Below are 9,771 nucleotides of genomic sequence, written 5' to 3'. Positions count from 1 at the left end.
TGCAGGGGACACAGGTTCGTGCCCTGGTCCAGGAAGATCCCACATGCCGCGGAGCGGCTAGGCCTGTATGGCATGGCTGCTGAGCCTGCGCGTCCGGAGCCTGTGCTCCACAACGGGAGAGGCCACAACAGTGAGAGGCCCGCGTACCGCAAAAAAACAAAACAAAAAAAACCCAACAACTCAATTCTGCCACTTTCTGCCTGGAGATAGCATCAGATTCCCCGATTAAGGGTTTGGTCCTACAAGACTGTCACCCACTCCCCACTTCAGACGCCAGTCGCTAGCCCAGGTTGTTGCCTGTGCGTCTGACCCACCAGCTACAAATTGGAAGTTCCAACAGCCCCCTCCAACTCAGGATGCCAATCACGAGTCCAGGTTGTTACCTGTCTTTCTGACTGACCGGCTGTAAATTAGAGGTTACCATTACTTCTTCCTTGGGTTCAATTAATTTGCTAGAGAGGCTCACAGAGCTCAGAGAAACATTCTACCTACTAGATCACTATTTTATTATAAAAGGATATAAGCCAGGAGCAGCCAGATGGAAGAGATGCAGAGGGCAAGGTACGGGGAAAGGGCCTGAGCTTCCAGAGCTCCAGGAGCGCCACTCTCCCAGCACCTCCATGTGTCCACCATCCTGGAAGGTCTCCAAACCCCATCCTTTTGAGTTTGGATGGAGGCTTCATTACATAAGCACGACTGATTAAATCATTGGCTATTGGTAATTGAACTCAATCTCCAGCTGCCCGCCCCTCCCAGGAGGTCAGAATAGGGTGGTGGGACTGAAATTTCTAACCCTCTGATCACTCAGTTGGCTCCACTGGCAAGCAGCCCCCCTCCTTAGGTGGGTCCAAAAGTCACCTCATTAACATAACAAAAGACACCTTGATCACTCTCAACACTTAGGGAATTCTCAGGGTTTTGGGAACTGTGAGCCGGGAGGAGTGGACAAACACCAAATAATATATAAGAACTATATTCTGGTCATCTGAGTAACCATATATATTTTTTTCTTTTAAATCATAATACTGCAATCCCTATAAGACCTATTTTGGACTTCTGACCTCCAGAACTGTGAGATAATAAATTTGCATTGTTTTAAGCTATTAAGTTTGTAGCAATTTCTTACAGCCTCTATAGGAAACCAGTAGGCAACAAATGCAGCTGGGTGGCGGCTACTCTCTTAGGATGGGCAACAAGCTGCTCCAGTTCAGGCAGCCCTCGTCACTCTGTGTCTCCCTGACACAGAAGACCAGTGCCTGTTGCCATTTAACATCATATGCTCAACCCACATCACACATTTACATTACCCTGGCCCCTGTAGCAAGGAGGTCACAACCACTGAGCAGGCCTCCTGGCAGGAAAAATGGAGAAGACAAGGTTTCAGCGAGACATGCCCAAGGCGTGTTAGTGGAACATAGATTCTGCTTCTGATTGTGCATGTGTGTTTGTGCACGCTCATGTGTGTATGTGCATGGCTGTGAGTGTGTATGTATCTTCTCAGGGTATATACAGATCCCCTGAATTAGGGCCATAAACTCCGGGTAGGTGTGCAGGTAACAGTCCATATTACCAGATGGAAAACTCTTAGACATTCACATACATGTACAGAATCTAGAAGACGATGCCAGGCACTTCTTTTTTTTTTTTTTTTTTTTTTTTTCTTTTTGCAGTCCGCGGGCCTCTCACTGTTGTGGCCCCTCCCGTTGCGGAGCACAGGCTCCGGACGCGCAGGCTCAGCGGCCATGGCTCACGGGCCCAGCCGCTCCGCGGCATGTGGGATCTTCCCGGACCGGGGCACGAACCCGCGTCCCCTGCATCGGCAGGCGGACTCTCAACCGCTGCGCCACCAGGGAAGCCCGCCAGGCACTTCTTCACTCTTCCTCATGATGCGTTGCTTAGTCCATTCACCCTACCTGGCTGTCCATTCTCTCTTTGGATCGCTTTCCCTCTTCACCACGCCCATTGTTATCTCTGTCTTTTCTAACTCCTTCTCAGAGTCTCACCGCAACCTTGGAGCAGTGCAGCAAGGTCATCAAAGTTTAAAATGTCTCCATTGATTCCATCTGGGAGAGGTGGTGCTAAGCCTTGGTGCACATCCTTCCACTTTTTCAAATGGAGCATCTACCAGCTGTCCTCCTCCTCACAGGCCCATCTTTCCAAAGGAATATCTCCATGTCTTCTCTCCTTCTTGCTGTCCACGCAGACCTGGTTCACATGCTCCACTTAGATGTTCTTGCCAAGGTCTCTAGTGACCTCCATCTTGCCAAAGCCAAAGGTCACGTCTCTCTCTTCATCGTTCTCAGCCCCTCAGCGGTATTTGACAGAGCTTATCCTTCCAGATTAGCATATGTCCCATCACTTTACTTCAAACCCAGCTACTTCCCCCATCCCCACTCTAGTCCAAGCCAGCCAGCCCCTCATTTCTGGATGTCTGCCATAGCCTCCTAACCAGCTTCCTTCTCCTACTCTTGAATGCCTATAATGCATTCTCCACATAGTAGCTGCAATAATCTCTCTAAAACAAAACACAAAGTAGGCAATGAGGCTTGCTTAAAACCCTCCCATTGCACTTGTAATAAAAGCCATTCTCCTTGCCAGGCCCCTTTACCTCTGTGACCTCATCTTGCATAGCCCCCTCCCTCCCTCCCTCAGTTTCCTTATATACACCAGGCTTGCTCCTTTGCACTTGCTATTCTCTCTGCCTGGACCACTACAATCCAGATCTTGGTGTGGCCATCTCCTTATCGCTCAGTTCAAATATCACCTTCTTAGAGAGTGGCTTCTTCTCAACAGTAGCCCCCCATCTCTTTCTGGGCCATTATCCTGTTTTTTCTTCACGTGTTCATTGCTATCTGAAATTATCTTGTTTTTTTAGTTATTATGTCTTCCCACAAAAATATAAACTCCTTAAAAGCACAGACTCTCGGGGCTTCCCTGGTGGCACAGTGGTTAAGAATCTGCCTGCCAATGCAGGGGACACAGGTCTGAGCCCTGATCCGGGAAGATCCCATATGCCGCGGAGCAACTAAGCCTGTGAGCCACAACTACTGAGCCCGCGTGCTGCAACTACTGAAGCCCACGCACCTAGAGCCCGTGCTCTGCAACAAGAGAAGCCACCTTAATGAGAAGCCCAAGCACCACGATGAAGAGTAGCCCCCACTCGCCGCAACTAGAGAAAGCCCGCGCGCAGCAACGAAGACCCAACGCAGCCAACAATAATAAATAAATAAATTAATTAATTAAATTAAATTAAAAAGCACAGACTCTTTTTGCTTAGCACTGTATCTCTGGTATCTGGAACAGTGCTTGGCACAGAGCAGACAATAAATATTTGTTGAAGAAATGAAGAGTATTGATTACCTCTCATTTTATAACTTAGATACATTAACATGCTCTCAAAAAATCTCAGTCTCTTTACTCTGTTTTACATAAGACCCCTCCCCCTGCCTGCCTTTGGGATAATTTTCTTTCCAGAATTAGTATTGTCTAGGTTGACTCTGAAATGCCCAACTTCAAAGACCAGTTGGGAGAAGTTGGAGTGCTAGCAGGAGACTTTTGGGCCCAGTGGGCCCCAAATCCATTCATCTGGATAATAATTTCTGAGGTCTATGGCTTCATGGATCAACCCAGGGTAGACTGGGCTTCCTCACCTTTGAAGTGTTGGTTGGCTGTGTCTTCTCTCCAGGGATCTTGGCCTCTTAGTTCCAGGTAGGAGAGAGAAGACTTCAGTCCATAGCCAAAATCAGAGTTAACCATCTTAATATTCTGGGTCACACCCTTGTATGCTGTGGTGAGAAGGGCTCTGAAAAAAGACCCAACCTCAGGATAACTCTCTCACCATTTGCCACATTGACTGAAAATTCACATTAGCATCTTCTTCCTGGATAGGGTTGCTAGAAAAAAATCTTTTATTTGTTAAATCTAGCATTCCTATTCCTGGTCATGGTGCTGGCTGGAAGTGTGACTGGGGAGAGGTAATGTGGTTTCCAGGCAGCATTAGGGTCCATTTGAGGTTAGTGGTCATGCATTTGAAGTCAGATCAGTCAGTATGGTTCTGGGTTTTTCTACAGCCACTGTTTAGCTGGGTCAGTGCAGGCACAGAATTGGTAAAGAAATGGATTTAACCAGGGTTGTGGTTTAGTCAAACGAGGAAACTGAAGCTAGACGGAGGTGAGGGAGTTGAGGGATATGCAAGGGAGTGTTGACCACTGACCATAGAATTTTTTTTTTTTTTTTTGGCTGCATTGGATCTTCGTTGCTGCGCACGGGCTTTTCTCTAGTTGCGGTGAGCTGGGGCTACTCTTCGTTTGCGGTGCGAGGGCTTCTCATTGCGGTGGCATCTCTTGTTGCAGAGCATAGGCTCTAGGCATGTGGGCTTCAGTAGTTGTGGCACACAGGCTCAGCAGTTGTGGCTTGCGGGCTCTAGAGTGCAGGCTCAGTAGTTGTGGCGCACGGCCTTGGTTGCTCCGCAGCATGTGGGATCTTCCCGGACCAGGGCTCGAACCCATGTCCCCTTCATTGGCAGGCGGATTCTTAACCACTGCGCCACGAGGGAAGCCCCATAGAATTTAGGTTGGGAAGAAAGAAAATAAAAACGCAGCAGGGGGGCTTCCCACATGCCACAGAGCAGCTAAGCCTGTGCACCACAACTACTGAGCCTGAGCTCTAGATCCCGCGAGCCACAACTACTGAAGCCGGCGCACCTAGAGCCCGTGCTCGGCAACAAGAGAAGCAAGCCACCGCAATGAGAAGCCCATGTCCTGCAACGAAGAGTAGCCCCCACTCGCCGCAAGTAGAGAAAGCCCGCGCGCAGCAACGAAGACCCAACGCAGCCAAAAATAAAATAAAAATAAATTTATTAAAAAAAAAAACGCAGCAGGGGGATGAGGGACATCTAAAACTCTGCCATGTGGAAAGGGGAGAGTCACTGAGCCTGAGTCCCAAAAGAATCTTAATTCCACCACTAATTAACTCCCATGTGACCTTGGGCAAAACATAAGGGGCTGCAATTTCCTTTTCTTCCTCTGGGAGTGGAGGCCTCACCTTGCCTACCTCACAAAGTTGTTGGGGGACTCAAAGGAGATAAGGGGTGAAGCTGCCTTAAGAACTACAGAGCAGGATACAAATGTGAGAGAGTAATATTTTTATCTCATAATTTTGCCCAAGGCCATATGGTGACTCCTTCTGTGGGGAAATAAGGCCAGGCTGGAACAGCAAAGACTTGGATTTTTTTTTTTTTGGCTGCATTGGATCTTCGTTGCTGCGCACGGGCTTTTCTCTAGTTGCGGTGAGCTGGGGCTACTCTTCGTTTGCGGTGCGAGGGCTTCTCATTGCGGTGGCATCTCTTGTTGCAGAGCATAGGCTCTAGGCATGTGGGCTTCAGTAGTTGTGGCACACAGGCTCAGCAGTTGTGGCTTGCGGGCTCTAGAGTGCAGGCTCAGTAGTTGTGGCGCACGGCCTTGGTTGCTCCGCAGCATGTGGGATCTTCCCGGACCAGGGCTCGAACCCATGTCCCCTTCATTGGCAGGCGGATTCTTAACCACTGCGCCACGAGGGAAGCCCCATAGAATTTAGGTTGGGAAGAAAGAAAATAAAAACGCAGCAGGGGGGCTTCCCACATGCCACAGAGCAGCTAAGCCTGTGCACCACAACTACTGAGCCTGAGCTCTAGATCCCGCGAGCCACAACTACTGAAGCCGGCGCACCTAGAGCCCGTGCTCGGCAACAAGAGAAGCAAGCCACCGCAATGAGAAGCCCATGTCCTGCAACGAAGAGTAGCCCCCACTCGCCGCAAGTAGAGAAAGCCCGCGCGCAGCAACGAAGACCCAACGCAGCCAAAAATAAAATAAAAATAAATTTATTAAAAAAAAAAACGCAGCAGGGGGATGAGGGACATCTAAAACTCTGCCATGTGGAAAGGGGAGAGTCACTGAGCCTGAGTCCCAAAAGAATCTTAATTCCACCACTAATTAACTCCCATGTGACCTTGGGCAAAACATAAGGGGCTGCAATTTCCTTTTCTTCCTCTGGGAGTGGAGGCCTCACCTTGCCTACCTCACAAAGTTGTTGGGGGACTCAAAGGAGATAAGGGGTGAAGCTGCCTTAAGAACTACAGAGCAGGATACAAATGTGAGAGAGTAATATTTTTATCTCATAATTTTGCCCAAGGCCATATGGTGACTCCTTCTGTGGGGAAATAAGGCCAGGCTGGAACAGCAAAGACTTGGATTGGAATAGGGAGAGACACTTAGGAATAGCCCTGAAGATGCTCAGCATCTTGCTTTGCCTGTGGAGAACAACAGCGATTCTGGACTAAACCTGTAAGAAAGTTTATCTTGCTTAATCTCACAATACTACCTCTCCCCATTCTGCAGATGAGAAAACTGAGGCAAAGGAAGTTAAGTGCTAGAGATGGGGCTAACCTGAGATCTAGTTCCCTCTGTTCTGTGATATCCTGAATTTCCACCCAGAAGGCCCTGAGTTGACCTCTTGCCCTAGGACTCATCATTTCTGGTCCACTGCATACTTTTCTTAGCCCCGCCTACTCCTCTTCCAATCCTCACCAACCTTGGGGGTGAGGGCGGTGCTGGAGCTCAGGGGGCTTGATTACTAAATCCCCTCTCACCTGTGAGGGCCAGGCTGAACCACCAGGAAATGGAGTTGTGTGACTGAGCAACAGACACCGTGTATGCAGCGATGTGGGGCTACCAGCAGGCCCCTCCTCTGCCTGCCCCATCTCGCTCCCCTGCTTAGGCCCAGGCCCAGCGCCTGCCGGCTGCACAGTAACCACGTCAACAGGCCTGCCTCTTGGGGCCGTTTCTAACAACATTCCCTCCCCCCACCTCCCCGAGAGCAGACCAGAGAGGGTAAGGAGGCTGGCAACTGTGGGTCCGTCACAGACCTGTCCCTGCCTTCCATCTTGCAGCAGGCAGACAGACGACCCCAGCCAGCCCCCAGCCAGGAAGCATGGTAAGCAGAGGTGGGGCTGAGTGTGCAAACGAGGGTCCCATAGTCCAGGTGTTCATGGGGTTACAGCGTGTGGGCAGGTCAGGTGGGGGAGAGGGAGAGAAACTTCCAGATGTGAGTGCAGCTCCCCAAATGTGCTAGTATGTTCAGGGGATAGAGAGGGACAGGCCATGGTAACTAGGACATGGTCTGAGTCTGAGGGGCTGCTGAAGGGCTCTGAATTTAGGGGTAGGGAGAGTGGGGTAAGCAGGACAGGGGCAGCAAGTGTAGGCACTTTCCTGCAAACCTTGGGCCCCTGCTGGCCTCTGGTCCCACCTCCCGGCTGTAAGGACACATCTTCACAGTCCTGTCCTTCTGCTGTGCCTTGGTCTGACCCCTCATTTCAGCTACATATCAGTGGGGAGAGGGAGGGTGCTGTGTAAGGGGCTCATTTGATATCTTTTACCCGGCTCCCCGACAGGCAGGATAGAAGGGCAGTTAGGAGCGTGCTTGGACCCAGACTGTCCCCTCTCTGAATATTCCTGGTTTTGCTCGTGACTTTGAGCAAGTTGTTTGACCTCTCTGAGAGTCAGTAAAATAGGGTAATAAAAACACCTACCTAAGGGGGTTGTGAAGATTAAAGGAGATAGTGTATGTGAAGTGCTAAGCACAGTGCCTGGCACCTAATTAATGCTTAATATACAGAACTAAACAACCTAATGACAAAGCCTGCTGAGTGTGAGATTATACTATTTTCACCGGCAAGAAAAGGGAATGGGAGCAGCTGAGGTGGGGTTTGAGGTCAAGTCTGTGTGATTCCAGGGGCTGAATTCTTTGCCCAAACCCAGAGTGAGGGGCATCGTTTCCAGCGACTCTGGCATACCCCAGGTCAGACACACCTTGCGTGGGCCAGCAGCTGTGGGAGCCAGGACAGGGTCTGGCTTTGTGCACAGAGCCTGGGCAGGCTCTGAGGTGCAGCAGCGGGTGCTGGCCCTGCCAGCCAGGTGATTGGTGAGCTGAGTCAGCCCTCCCTCCTGGACCTGGGGATTTCTGGAGTCCTTTGTCCCGATATCCCTCCCAGCTTAATTCATTACTTTTTCTTACTATGACCCCCGGGGTTGGGGGATGGGGAATTGGTAAGGGGGTCCAGCAGGTATGGCGCACCCTACTTTGTGTCATCCAATGAGCCAGGCAACTTACACGCATTCTTTCATCTGCAGAGTGATTCTAGGAGGGGCTCTCGTTATCGCCCCACTTCACCAGGGGAAGACGCCCACAGAGAGGCAAGTGGGTGAGTAATGGGGCTGGGATACAGATGGTCTATGTATTAATCCCAGTCATCTAAAAATCATAAAAAGTCAAGTCCCTTGTGTCATATTTACAAAGTCAGAGAAGTGTAAAATTTATGGATAAAGCATCCTCATTATGAAATATTTCAGACATGCGAAAAAGGTATAAAGAATATAATGAACACCTGCTACCCAGCTTAAGAAATAGAATCCTTTTCTGAATGCATTCACCTCCCTCCTCTAACATTATTCCAAATTGGGTGCTAGTATTTTCCCTTGCTTTCTTTACTTCTGTAATACATTCCAAGAATATATAGCAAATATAAAAATTTACCTGTAAACGATGCATACAAGTTAAAGATTTATATAAAGAGTATTGTATTATGATTCTTCTTAATTTGCTTTTTTTCTATTAAGAATTTTGCGGGGGTAAGACTCTTTTTTAAAATAATTAATTAATTAATTAATTTTATTTTTGGCTGTGTTGGGTCTTCGTTGCTGAGCGCGGGCTTTCTCTAGTTGCAGTGAGCGGGGTCTACTCTTCGTTGCGGTGCGTGGGCTTCTCATTGCAGTGGCTTCTCTTGTTGCAGAGCACGGGCTCTAGCCGCGCGGGCTTCAGTAGTTCTGGCACGTGGGCTCAGTAGTTGTGGCTTGCGGGCTTAGTTGCTCCGCAGCATGTGGGATCTTCCCGGGCCAGGGCTCGAACCTGTGTCCCTTGCATTGGCAGGCAGATTCTTAACCACTGCACCACCAGGGAAGCCCAAGATTCTTTCTTGTATTCATCCACGTCCACTTCTGAATCATTCTTTATTCATTTTCTCCTGTTGAAGGGCATTTAATTGGCTTCCATTGCTATGGTACTGTGACTGTTCTTGCACCTGTTTTCTTGTGTACCTATGTGAGAATTTCTCTAGAGCATCTTCAGCTTTCCTAGATATTGCCAGATCACTCTCCAAAAAAAAGATGCATCACTTTGGGCTTCTAGCAGCAGTGTGAGAATTCTCATTTCTCTACATCCTCCACATGATTAAGCCTTAAAGCTTGGGGAAATTTGACGGATGTGTGTGCTCGTTTTGTTGTTAAAGTCTGCCGTAAATACTTCTCAAGCAGGAAGAAACATTCTGGGATCCTACTTACCACACTGTCACATATCTGTTATCGTATGAAACGCTCCCTTCCCCAGACAGTGAGTTTCTTAAGCGCAGGGACTGGGTATTAGGTGTTATGTATCCCCAGTCTCCGCCCGGTGTCAGGCAGATAATGGAGGCTCAATACATGATGAAGCAAGAGGGTCAAGTCTTTTTGATGCTCATGGGGCTCCCCAGGAAGGGCAATGACCTTTCTCTTTTTCTAGGACCAAGCAGGTTACCGGAGTCCTGCTCCGGGGGCCAAGAACTCTTGGACCAGCCTTGAGTCATGTGAGGAAGAACTCTCTTCCCAGCCCCTCATCACTCCAGAACCACACACACCCAAGAGGAAAGCACAGCACACACACATCCATTCCAGGCCCACTTTCCCCTTCCTTGCTGGCATTCCT

The sequence above is a fragment of the Lipotes vexillifer genome, unplaced genomic scaffold (assembly GCF_000442215.2).
Source record: "Lipotes vexillifer unplaced genomic scaffold, Lipotes_vexillifer_v1.1 scaffold965, whole genome shotgun sequence".
Lineage (NCBI taxonomy): Eukaryota > Metazoa > Chordata > Mammalia > Artiodactyla > Lipotidae > Lipotes > Lipotes vexillifer.
The sequence above is the reverse complement of the archived record's forward strand: the minus strand, read 5'-3'. Positions refer to the sequence as shown.